This window comes from Sorex araneus, chromosome 6 (genome assembly GCF_027595985.1).
Source record: "Sorex araneus isolate mSorAra2 chromosome 6, mSorAra2.pri, whole genome shotgun sequence".
NCBI lineage: Eukaryota > Metazoa > Chordata > Mammalia > Eulipotyphla > Soricidae > Sorex > Sorex araneus.
In genome coordinates, this window is record NC_073307.1 from 16,687,893 (window position 1) to 16,702,094 (window position 14,202).

Sequence of the window (14,202 nt, forward strand, 5' to 3'; positions counted from 1 at the left end):
ATGGTATTGGTTTTTTCCATTTGTAAAATTAAGTGTGTGAAGAGTGTCTAAATAATTTCTGGGCTACTGGCTCAACAGTCCTAGGACCCTAGCTTCTATCACTGTATCCCTGTCATCCTATTGCTCATTGATTTGCTTGAGCGAGCATCAGTAACGTCTCCATTGTGAGACTTGTTGTTACTATTTTTGGCATATCCAATATGCCACGGGTAGCTTTGCCAAGCTCTGCTGTGCGGGCAGGATACTCTTGGTAGCTTGCCGGGCTTTCTGAGAGAGATGGAGGAATCAAACCTGGGTCAATCGCGTGCAAGGCAAATGCCCTACCTGCTGTGCTATGGCTTCAGCCCCTAGCTTCTATAAAGAAAATAATATTTTTAAAGTAGGCAAAGAGATATATTTGATATCCTTACAATAATGTGAACCATAATGACCAAAAAGAAAGAGACAGAGAAACAGAAAGAGAGAGACAGAGGGAGAGAAAAAGAAAGAGAAAGAGAGAGAGAGAGAGAGAGAGAGAGAGAGAGAGAGAGAGAAGGGGGGGCAGGGAGAAAAAAAGTGCCTGCTCTGAAGGCAGACCTGGGGTGGCGGGTGGGAGGAGGAGAACTGGGAATATTGGTGGTGGAAAATGTGAAGAGTCAGGTGTTGGATCAGTACTTGACTGAAATCCAATCATGGACAAATTTGTAACTGTTCATCTCATGATGGTTTAATAAAATATTTTTAATCAAAAATAAATCCATAGTTACTCTTGTTAAATCATCACGGAATTTAAAAAAAAATTCTTAGATAAACTTGTTTTTTCTTCATAAGAGAACTTAGAAAATAGCATCACAATGGTCAATATTACTCTTAAGTATCTTTTTAAAACCGTAATTCGTAGTATCCAAGTAACAGATGATACCAAGGCTAAGAACTTTAAAAGTTTATGTCCAACTTGATGGAGTTTTATACACTTTCATCAAACATTTAATTATACTCATTCTGTAGCAATCATATGTCATAAAAAGTAAGTCTCATATAGTGGGAGTAATTAAAAACACTCAGCATCAGGATAAAAGACTAGTATTTTAGCCTAGATAGATACTGTAGAGGTAAAAACATGTCTTGCATTGAGACTTGTTAGAATCCCTCTTAGAATGCCTGTTAAAATCTCTGTCACCACATATTATTCCCCTCAAGAGTGACTTTCATGCATCTAGACTGTGAACTGAGCTACAACCCCATGCCGCCCAGGGAGGGGAAAGGTTTTTCTCTCTCAACCCCTTCTTGCTATGGGGGAGGCAGCAGCGGCAGCAGCTGCAGCGACACCCATGTGGCGTCCGCCATCTTCTAGATCCCACTATTCAGAGGTATGAGTTTGCAGTGACATGGCTCGCAGGAGATCACGGGATGGGGGTTACTGACACGCTCTCCGCCCAGATGAGATCTGGAGCAGCCACGCACAAAAACAGCTCCTCTGCTCCTTAAAGACTATGATTTTGGAAGTCTACTAACCAATTTTGGCAACCAGCGGCTTCTTATAGAAATGCATCTAGACTGTGAACTGAGCTGAAATATCAGAAACCTAAAACCACGCGGCCGCGACACTCAGAGTCTTCACTCTCAGCAATGAAAAGAAATGATTAAATGATGCTTTTTCAGCAGGCCTGATTGTTGGGGGGAAATTCCAAATAATAATAGTAAGTTTTCTATTGAAATATTGAATATATTCAAAGTAAAGAGAGAATGAAGTGAAGATCATTAGCCACACAGGTGGAGGGGTGGGGGTGTGATGGGGGGCATACTGGGGTTCTTGGTGGTGGAACATGTGCACTGGTGAAGGGATGGGGGTTTGATCATTGAGTGACTGAGAATTTAACCTGAAAGCTTTATAACTTTTTTCATGATTCAATAAAAAAATGAAAAACAAATAAATTAATTAAAAAGAGCGACTTTCAGAGCCACAAATAGCCCCTGAGCAAATCCAGGTGTGTTCTACACAACTGCAATAACAAAAGAGAAGTTTTTGAGGTGAACAAGAGTCCATAGCAAGCCTCAGACTCTCTTTCCCTTCTAAAGACTTAGAGTCAACAACACAGGAACAGATTCCCATTACAAAAAGTCCCAAAAAATAAGCATCAGGTTTCTGCCTCCTTAAGTAAGTGTGAAACTAGATGCAATGATGCCAGTAGTAGAATTCATGGTACCCACTCATCTTCGATCACCATAGATCACACCGCCAACTCAGCTCAGAATAAAATTCCCAACTCCTGAGAATATTGAAACATATGTGCAACATCCTGGCCTATTCAAAGCTTCCCAGAGGATTAGTTCATTTCTTCTTAAAGGAACTAATTTAACAGGAAGTCAGAGTATAGATTTGGCTAGGTATGCTGTGAAATGGAAGGGCATGTGCCTTGCATGTGTAAGACAAATACAAAATAAAATTGCTACTATTTGAGGACATGAAAATATTAATGCTGAGGATTAAAACCAGAGCACTCTTTCACACCACACACAAAAGATGATTCAAGATGGACTCAAGAATCAATCAGCTATTATACCTGAGTCCATAAAAAACATTGAAGAAAAATAAGGCATGACTATTCCCTGAAATTGGCTTGAGTATTTTCAGTGAGTCAATTCAATTGATGAGAATAATATTAAATAAAATTTAATGAGCTTAGGTCAAGCTAAAAGGCTTGAAAATAAAACTACAGGTAACAAAGTTACATACCTCTTGAGAACAGTTAATATTTAAGACATACAAAACTCAACAATAAAAAGCCAATTAAAAAAAACTAAATGGTTACATAAAAAAATGGGGAGAGCTGAAAAACAGATTTCTCTGAAGATGTTTAACAGACACATGGTTAACAGACACATAATATTCATCATTGGGGACCAGGAGAGGGCTCAGTAGAGAGGGACGTATGCCTTGCATGCACAGGGACACAAGTTCAAACCTAGCACAACACGGCCTGCACAAGAACTGCCACGAATGACTTTGGAGGTCCTGGACACTGATGGGTTTGCCCTGGCAACTCTTAGTGCTGGTTTGAGTACTGAAGCAGCCAGCCAGCATTCCTGAGTATCATCAGGAAGGCTTCCTAGACCCCTTGAGTGTTGGGATACTGCTCCTCAATGTTATTCATTACCATTGATCAGAAAATATAAGTCAAGACAGCATTTAGCTATCTCACACCAGTGAAAATAGTTTATGTAAAAAATAAAAGGAAAGATTTGGCAGAAGCGTAGAAAGAATGCTTATTCACTATTGGTGGAAATGTTAGCATCCAGCCTTTAGGAGAAGAGTATGAATACTTCTCAAAAAAAAAAAAAACCCAATAGTAGGACTCCCATGTGATCTAAACATGCTACTTTTAGCAATGTATCCCAAAAATGCAAAAGCACTAAATTTAAAGAAAAAGATAGGTGCTTGCTTACATTTATTGCTGCATTATTTATAATAACTAAGATGTAGAAAAATCCCAAGGTCCCAATTGCAGGTGATTGGATAAAGAAGTTGAGGCACATGCACACAAAGTTATACTACTCAGCTACAAAAATGTGTAAAAAGTATTGGTTTTTGTTACAACATGAATAGAAATGTAATGGATCATGCTAATAGAACCAGAAGGAGAATGAAAAATGCTGTATGATTTTACTCACAGTATATAAGGAGAGAAGGCAGAGTGATAGGCCATCTCTAATGAAAATAAACTCACAATCTCTTAAAACCATAAGCATTTATATTCCTGCAAACAAACTTTGCTATAGTAAATCAATAACTAAAAAGAACTAATTTTATTTCTTCATTGTGTTGGCTGATGGCTAGAAAAGAGAATGATCTGGGAGCAATAGGAAAGTTGGATTAATATTTCTGACACCAAAGGGAAGAAAAGATTATGAACCTGAAAAAAAATGATAGGGCTCATTTTTCTAATTGGGGATTTCCATGTTAATTCAGAGACGCTGCATCAGTAGAAAAGAGGGGCCTGGAGAACCCCGAGACAGCTTGGATGATAAATGTCCTTTAACAAGCAAAGCCATTTCATATAGGCTTTGAGAGGTAACTGCTTTTTCAAGCATATGGATTTTTGAAAAAGCAACAAAAAATGTTACAAAGCTCATGAGGATAGTGAAAAACAGTCAAAGGAATGCCATTGAAAGAACTAAAATTAATATCTAGGCCTACACCAGAAAAATGAAAACACATCACTACCTGAGAAATATCTCAACATAATTTTGTTGAATTTAGTTTGCGTCTATGCTACTTTCCCATGTAATTTGGTGTGTTCCTACTGGAACTTCAGTATTGATGAATTTTTTTTTCTTTTTGAGTCACACCTGGCGATGCACAGGGGTTACTCCTGGCTCTGTACTCAAGATATACCCCTGGCGGTGCTCAGGGGACCATATGGGATGCTGGGAATCGAACTTGGGTCAGCTGCATGCAAGGCAAACACCCTACCCGCTGTGCTATCACTCCAGTCCCAAGTATTGATGAATTTAGATGCATGTCGCAGACCCTGCACAAGGCTTTGTGGTCCAGACACTTAAGGATCTATGGTCCAGGCTAAGGAGTTGAATAGACTCCAGAGTTCTCAGTCTGGATACTGGGAGTAGCTGAAATTTTTCAGTTTGATGTCTCTGCAGAGCGTTGGTGAAGCGCTGGAGTTGAGACATCAGCATGGCCGCAGTGGTGTGTAGTGATAGAGCGGCTGCACTCAGTGGACACTCAGCCTGCCCACCTCCAGAGGGAGCCCTGGAGTTTCCAGCCAGGAAGACCAGATCTATGAATTTTAGCTGCTTGTCTTGCATCTCCTCGGAGATTTAGTCTTGAATTCAGTAGAGCAGGGCACTGTGGGTGAATAAACAGGGTTGCAGCTGTGGGATGTCTCTTGTGATACACGATGTTATTTCTTCGGGTACATACTTCTTCATATTTTTAAGACTGAGCTAAGTTTCATCACCTTCTAAGCCCCATAAACAGTGAGTACTCACTAAAGGTAGCAGAACTGAAGGGAAGAAGAAAGGTTTGAACACCTTAAAAGATAATTGTGTTTTAGAGGAGGACTTTACCCCCTAGAATGGGAATTCTTAGATTTCCAGAACTTCTTATTAAATATGTCATATTTATAGTCAGGAGTCTCAGGGTAAATAGCAAATATCCTAGTTTTCACATTTTCAGGTATGTGTGTGCTTGTATGTAGTGAGTTTTGATTTGAAAGGAAAGACTCATATACGCCTTTGCTAAATTCTTTATCAACATTCACATAGATGCCAAGATGACTCTTAAAAATTTTATAGTTTAGAGTTAAAAACTCCTTTCCCTTATTAGGAATAATTCAAAATAGAAATCAAAGTAACATATATCAAAACTTAGAGATCTGAAAGCACAGATGCACTAGTTTAGTAATTCTTAGGTATCTGAATAACTTTTATATTATCAATATATATTTATTAAATGGCTTTGAATTGATAACTTTGAATTGCTAACTTCCTGAAAAACTACGTAGCCATGTCTTGTGAGAGGGACTGCCCCGGGAGCAATGTAGTTGGTCATTAGCATGCAGTGAGCATGTGCTTTAAACTCCTCTATGAGAGGTCCAGAAAGTCACTCTGCAGTTAAAAGAGAGCCCTTGTTTTCATTTTTGAAAATGTCCAACAGGGAAGGAAGTAGGTAAGAACATCTCATGTTCCTCATGATTACATCACTGCAAATTCTGTTTGTTGTAATTAGCAATTGTTTCAATTCCTCTTATTCTGTGTTAAGCCACATGTTCTATGATTAGTACTATAGTACTGTCTTCCCCTTGTTCATCAATTTGCTCAAGTGGGCACCAGTAATGTCTCCATTGTGAGACTTGTTGTTACTGTTTTTGGCATATTAAATATGCCTCGAGTAGCTTGCCAGGCTCTGCCATGCAGGTGGGATACTCTCGGTAACTTGCCAGGTGAGAGGAACGAAGGAATCGAATTTGGGTCAGCCGTGTGCAAGGCAAATGCCCTACCCGCTGTGCTATTGCTACAGTCCTATGTCCTATGATTATGCTGACAAAATTTAAAACTATCTTTTTTTGTTTTTATTAATACACTATAAAAATTAAAAGTTCCTTCTTTGACCCTCTTTCTAATTGCTTTCTCTTGGGTCAACCACCACTTGGACAATAGATATCTTTGTCTCTACCCCTCTCCTCCTTCCTTCCGCACCAAATGCAGCAAGATAATACTCTATAGAGAAAAATGATTCTTGAATGCCCACTAATTTCAGAACCTAGGTCATTCCTCTTAATTTTAGATTGTGAAAAATATAATTTTCTTCCCCAACTTTGCATAAACTTCTCCTAATTAATTTATCCTAAAAGTAATATTTTATCTCTCCTCAGGTAGTCATAGCATTTCAGAATTTTAGTGCTGGAAGGCAACATAGAAATAAACTTAATCAATCCTTTTATTTCAATGAGGAGAAAGTGCCAATTTGACAGGCTAAGTGACTTAGCCATTGCCACACCATTAGTTAGAGACAGAAATCAGTCTAGAATTCCTGCCTCCTAATTCTGAGCACGGGGTCCATATTCAATTAGCATTTTGTGCCAAGGGGAAGAAAACAGTTTTATTGAATTCCTAAATCAGTAGATTTATAATATACATTTTATTTCTACCCAACAATAAAAGTAAAATAAACACATACAGCCCAAAAAGAATAAACTCTCTAATTTCCAATTAGAAACAGAAAATGCTAGAATAAATCTCTTGGCCTGAATTCATGGGTTAAGTTCTCAATATTGGTATGGTTTGTATGTTTTTCTCAAATAAATGATTCATTAGATACAATCACTTTGTTATCATCATAATGCCAAACAACCCTCAATTCAGCAAAACTGAACAAATCAGAGCGAAAATTCTAAATGGGACTACTCAAAAGAATTGATCATAATGTGTAACTAGAAAATGTCAGAATTAAAAGAGTAAAGATTGAATGGGAATATAGAATCCTGTCCCGGGATGCTAGAGACCAGTAAGAAGGAAAGTCTGCCTGTAGCCCTAGACTGCCTCTTACTCCCTAAATTATCTCCATTCAAAGGTGTGTGAGCTCTCGGCCTATAATCTTGTTTAATTTGACCCACTCCCAAACAGAGTTCTTATATCAAAGCCTTTCACGTAAGTGGAGCAATGAGTACTACCATCAAGCCTGAAGCTGGGACAGGAAGAATCAGTGACTGGAATCATGAAAAGTAACAGCAAAAGTTACAGATTGCATATGAATTAGTATTAGAGCAAAGTAGTTGACTGGTGGAGGGTGTAGCAGATAAACAAAAAATAAAATTTGTGATTTGTTATTGCAATACATGCATAAAAGATAAGAGAAGTGGTATCCTGTGATAGGGTGGAGGGAGGTCATTATTAGGGTGAGTGGTCAGGGACAGTCTCTCTGAGTGGACACAGCTCTCAACCAAAAACATAAAGGATGAGAAGCAGCCACGTGAAGAGCAAGGTGAAATATATTTTAGATGAAATGAGTATAATGTGCAGGATATGAGCTTTGACTTTAAGAACCAAAGGAGACAGTTATGATTGGAACAGAATGAAGGAGTGGAGAGAGTCTGAAAACAGCTATAGTTCTAGTTCATTTGTCTCTATTCTCCAAGAGCAGGATGAATTTGAGCCTGTTGTTCAAGCACAATTGTTAGTATCTTTCTTTTCACTCTCAAAATGTTCCAGTTTGGCCAATGGGACTTACTTCCTTACCTACTGGTAAGCGTTCATAGCTTTGTTTTAAACATTTATGGCTAAATGATGGAAGGTTTGGCCTGTGATTTGATGTCAAGATGAGATTCATGTTTTAAAGAGATTATTGTAGTAAGAGCTTGGGTTATACATCGAGGATAACAAACTGTGGATAACAGGACTTTTGGTCTTAGCTTTGTATCAGTTTATGACACCAGGTTAATTCAGGGTAATCTTTGCATTTTAGGGTCTTTATTCTCAGTGATGTCTGCAGTTCCTCTCTGTCATCTAAAACTGGTGCTACATCCTCCACCAGTTTTATCGAGCAGCCGAGCGATATCTTGTACACTAGTTCTCCCTCTGGGAGAAACTGGCAAGCTTCTGAGAGTTTCCTGTCCACATGGGACAGCCTTGCAAGCTTCCTATGGTGTATTCATATGCCAAAGCCAGTAACAAGCTGGATCTCATTCCCCTGAGTCTGAAAGAGCCTCCAGTGTGACATCATTGGGAGGGCCAAGTCGAAAGAGACTTCTAAGATCTCAGGGAAATAGACGAAATGAGAGGTTACTGAGCCCGTTCGAGAAATTGACGATTAACGGGATTTCGTGATTCGTGATCCTAGACCTTAGGACATGAATAAACTTGTGGACCATTATTTTGCTTACCCTTCTAGCCTTGCTTTGAGAGATATTAACTATTGTTAAAGAAGTTTTTCTTTAATTTCTCTGTGTAACCTATCCAGTATTAGAAACAACATATTTTATTCCAGGAATTTTTCCAGTACTTTTTGTGTGTGTCATTTTGTAGTTGCATTTAAAAAATATAAGTACATAAAATTTTACAACTCATATCTTTTAGGAGATTTTGAACCCACAAATGTCTCTACAGATAAAAAATCAACCTATGATTGGCTACTATGTAGAGAGGACGCTGGTTAATATATAAATATTTTTTTAACATATATAGATGTTTTATGACGCTTGGGCTGCTGGGATTGAAACCACGTGCAAACAAGTGTCCTCCTGCTGTACCGTCTCTCTGGACCCCTATGTTTTTCCTTTGAATAATGCACAGCATGTAGGTAAAGATGTAGCTAAATTTGAATTCTCAAATTTTAATGATATACTTGGGAGAAAAGTTGGGCTTAAAGGATGTCTAGGGGTGGAACCACAGTACAGTGGGTAAGGTGCTTGCCATGGGTTTGATTGGCATTGCTTATGGTTCTCCAAATCTGCCAGGAATAATCCCAGAGTACAGAGTCAGGACTCACACCCGAGCACCGTGAGGTATGGCTCAGAAAAATGAGTACACAAAGCTCTGGATAGCTGTCTATTGTTGGATACCAACCCTAAGTGCTTTAGGCTTTATCAATGAATTGCCCCTTTCCTCCTCCCAGAGAAGCTTACCATGCCCTTGCTAACATCCTTAATTTAGCCAAAGTCTATCTTCAGCCTCCCCTTTTTGTTGGATATTAACCCTAAGTGCTTTAGGCTTATTCAGTGAATTGTCTCCTTTCCTCCTCCTAGAAAAATTTACATTACCCTTGCTAGCATCCCTAACTTAGTTAAAGCTTATTTGTAATCTTTCCCTTGTATTTTACTTCGCATTGTCACAGTCCCCCATGTTCATCTCGATTGCTTATAAAACAAAACTTTCTGGTTATTCTGAACTTGCATTGATATTGCTTTGTATTTGAAGTAATGTATATTTGTACTTGTTTTTCTGTTTCCCCTACAGCCTTTTTATATGTTACCATCGAGCAATTTTCTTTGGTTAAACACAAAAAGACCATTAATGCTGTGCTCTTAATATTTGGGAGTTGATTGACTCTGAAATATATCTGTCCCTGGGCATAATTACTTGATCATAACTACTTGACTCAGGCTTCAGTTTCTATAGTTCCTGACACCCCAAAGGGGAGGTCTTGCCGTGGGACTGGGATGGACCCAGGGCGAGTGGCAAAACTACCCGGCAGCAAAATGGGACATTCTAGAAAGCATAAGTGAACGGTTTTCATGCAAACTGTTATAACTTTAGAGACAGGACCCCCCCCCCCCGGGGAAGGACTAGCTGAACTGGCCTGAGGACTTAGTCTCGGATTTACAGTAAAAGCCTTGCTTGCACTCAGAGCCCAGACAACCAAGTGTTTAAAGTCTTGTTTGCTCTCAGCCCAGAGAATTAAGTGTTGGGATCTTTGTCTCTTACTGTGTTTATCCAAACAACTGCTAGTATCGATAACTTATACAATTAGAGGGAAGCATAAAAGCAATACAGTTGCCCCTGGGAGACAGTGTGTCTCCTTGAGTTGATCTCCCTAAAAGAATGTCCTCTGCCAAATGTCTATGTAAATGACCATCACACCGGTCCTTACCTTGACCCCTCTTTAGATGTTCTATAAGTATGCCAGTAACTCTGCATTAAACGGGCTGTTTTCGCCATCAGACTGTTGTCTTGGTTCATTGCTGGGGAGGATTGCAAACAGCTCTCACTGAACTCAGGCGTCCTTGCATTTGAGTAACACCGGTTCTTTTATGATTACACAGTCTATAGTGATGGAAAGTGAACATTCCAGAAGGATATATGTGCCCTCCACCACCCTCCAGAACTCACGGCTGCTTCTCCCAGAAGGGAGCATAAAATGAGGCCCTTCATAACCATGCCACAAGACTCCCGCATCAGGGGTGCCCAAGAGGGGAGCGGGTGAGAGACTCCCGGCTGATCTCCACTACCCAAACACCACCATGCTCCAGGCTGCTTTCCACACACTCAGGCCGAGCCTCATGCATGAGTGAACATATTCCTAGATGGCCACGCAACACATCATCATAAAGGGAAAGAGGCATACATATGTATGTATGTATGCCTCTCGGAGAGCCCGGCAAGCTACCGAGAGTATCCCACCCACACAGAACCTGGCAAGCTCCCCATAGCATACTCGATATGCCAAATACAGTAACAATAATAGGTTTCATTCCCCTGATCCTGAAAAGAGCCTCCAATAGTTGGGAAAAAAACGAGTAAGCAGAGGCTGCTAAAATCTCAGGGCTGGGACGAATGGAGACATTATGGTGCCTGCTCAAGTAAATCAATGAAGAACGGGATGACAGGGATACAGTGATGTAACAAATATATATCTAAACCTTAAAGTATACTTTTCTTAACACTTTTATTGTCTCTATTATCTTGTTTAAATTAAAACTCACAATAAATTCCAAGCACTTATAAACTAAGCAAGATAAACATGTAATAAAACTAAATTTATGGTGAAACAACATGAAATAACAGAATAACAGTAGAATTTAATATCATATCCCTGAATGAATATGATTCATTTTGCTATTTACCTTTAGGAGAGGGTTACACCTAGCAGTGCTCAGCGCATACTCCCAGCTTTGTGCTCAGAGATCACTCCTGGAAGCACTCATGGAAACTTATGTGGTACTAGAGATGAAACCTGGGTCAGCCATGTGCAAGACAAGTACCCTACCCACAGTGCCGTCTCACTATTTCTCATTTTTCTACTTCTTAACCACTTTATCAGAGGTTAGTATAGTCATTAAGTCCATCCTATTAATTTAACTTTTAACACATTTGAATCTATGACATAAACTCATTTATATTGTATGTATGGGGCATCTTTTATAGTTTATTCTACAGATGTCTTGCCTATGTTGAAAAGAACCTATAATGAGGAATTCTGTAAGTTTAACAACAACTTATTTAATTGGGCTGGAACTTCCTTATCTTTGAAGATCAGAGAACACAATGTTCTCTCAATATACAAGAACTGATGATAAATCAAATGATTTAAGAGGGACATATGCATAGATGATGGCTAGGAAAGAAGTGAGAAAGGTGAAAGAAAAGTTTGTGTCCTATAAAACGCATGCTAAGTAGAAAGGAATAAGGATGGTGTGATGCCAGAGCCAGTTACTTTTTGAGGGAAAAGTAAATTTGTATGTGAAGTGGTCTGTAATATGAAGTCAATAATTATCTTGCTTCAAATTATTATGGAGTAGTACATTCCACTGATAGTAACTACAATTCCAAAGAAAATACACACAATTTGTCAGTATATAGAGAATACATAGTACAAACATAGTTGGCATTCTGAAGAACAGTATCATATAAAGCAATAGCTCTTGAAGCGAGATGTATAATCCGAATACTAATTTCTGCTGGGACAATTTGTCCTTTTTGGCAGAAGACAAGGCTGGGGCTCTAATAGACAGTAGACAACAGCTGTCAAGAGATAGAGAAGTCCACAGAGTATACTGGCTGTGGCAAGGATTGGGGAGACCAAAATGGAATTTTGGAGGTGCCAAGTATGTTAGTAGAAGAGGAAAAATAAATCCTGAGAAAACAGAGGGTAGAGATACTTAAAACTCAGTATGTTTCCCTTGGAAGCATTTACCACTTCTTTAGTTGTGCGTTACACATGTCTCCGACAAATCCATTTACTGTCACCGAAGCCTCTTTCCTCTATTAAGTCTGAATAAAAACAAATGAAACAAGTTGGATGCCAACAATCAGCAGTGATGTGATGATAGTGGGCTGGAAGTACTTGCTGCATGGAAAGAAGAAAGAAGTGTTTGAGTAGTCTCTACACGCTGAACAAATCTTGCCTGTTAAGAGCAAGATTCTTCTGTGTACAAAATGGGACAGACTCTGTAGCAGCTCAGAGACACAAAATCAGAATTCAAAATCCCAAGGGGAGGGACATTAATAAGTGCTCCAGGCTCTCAGGAAGAACCACTGGCGACCGATTATTTTAAATACTGATCCTTACGAAACTCTTGTCCTGAGTAGTCATCTATATATCGTCCTGTACATGCTCTACTCTAAATAATAGCAACTTGAAAGCTAATGTCAACTAGAATGTTCATATATTTAGTAAAACTGGAAAGCATAGTAAGAAAAGCTGACAAAAGGAATTAAAAACACGGTTACAAATAGTTGGAATATTTGGGATATCAGGCATGGATTTTAAAATATCTATAATAAATATGCACTATGATACTAGTGATATGATTAGTGATATGATGTTGAATTTCTCACTATCACTATCGCTGGGGTGATAGCACAGCAGCAGGGCATTTGCCTTGCACACGGCTGACCCAGGTTCGATTCCTACACCCCTCTTGGAGAGCCCAGCAAGCTACCGAGAGTATCTCGCCCGCCTGACAGAGCCTGGCAAGCTACCCATAGCGTATTCGATATGCCGAAAACAGTAACAAGTCTCACAATGGAGACGTTACTGGTGCCTGCTTGAGCAAATCGATGAGCAATGGGATGACAGTGACAGTGATGTTGAATTTAAAATATTAGCTATTCAACATTGAAAACTATTATATATTTACAAACTATGCTTAGGCATTGTTATTTATAATATTGTTTGTAAGAGGGTTGCGATTTATGTATTACTATTGGGAGGAGGGTTGGACAACACCTGGTGGTTTTTTTTTAATTTTTTATTGAGTCACCATGTGGAAAGTTACAAAGTTTTCAGGTTTAAATCTCAGTTATACAATGCTCGAATACCCATCCCTTCACCAGTGCTCATTTTCCACCACCAAGAATCCCAGTATAGCTCCACCCGCCCCCCACACCCCTAACCCCCCCACGCCCCTAGCCCCCCCACCCCTAGCCCCCCCCGCCTGTGTAACTAATAAATTTCACTTTACTTTCACTTTGATTGCATACAATATTTCAACAAAACTCACTATTATTGTTTGGGGAGTCTCTCCCCTAAAGTCAGACCTGCTGAAAAGGAAGCATTAGATAATTTGTTTTCCATTGCTGAGGATGAAGAGGTATGAGGTCGAGTGACCACACTTAGCGGCCTCTCAGTTTTGGGTTTCTGTAATTTAGTATTTTAGTAACTAAGTCCAGAGAGATATCTGCCAGAAGTTGCATCGTTGCCAACTTGTACTTCTCAGTTACATTATATTCCACATATGAGTGCATTCCACATATGAGTGCAATCTTTCTATGTCTGTCTCTTTCTTTCTGACTCATTTCACTCAACATGATACTTTCCATGTTCCGGCTTTGTGCTCAGGGATCACTCCTGGTGGGGCTCAGGGATCAGGGCGGGCCGTGTGCATGCCCAGTATCTCATCTGTATTATTACTCCAGACTCTAAAAGTGTTTGAACTTTGTGCTTACTACCACTATGAGCATCCCCCACTAGAGTCGCACACCTCATTACTACCTCACTGCCTTAGGAAAATAATCTTTCAGATCTGGAGTGATAGCACAGCGGCTAGGGCATTTATTTGCCTTGCACATGGCCGACTGGAGTTCGATTCCCAGCATCCCATATGGTCCCCTGAGCACTTCCAGGTGTAATTCCTGAGTGCATGAGCCAGGAATAACCTCTGTGCAATGCCAGGTGTGACCCAAAAAGAAAAAAAAAAGATAGAAAAATAATTTTTATAAATTTATTATAGTTTGCATTACATGCTTATAATTGTATTGATGCTTATG

General features: G+C 39.4%; 1 pseudogene; it reads left to right on the forward strand.

The window, feature by feature from the left end:
* Nucleotides 1-1,271: 1,271 nt before the first annotated feature.
* LOC101543223 (succinate dehydrogenase [ubiquinone] iron-sulfur subunit, mitochondrial-like) overlaps nucleotides 1,272-14,202 on the forward strand; it is a 66,955-nt pseudogene continuing 54,024 nt past the window's right edge.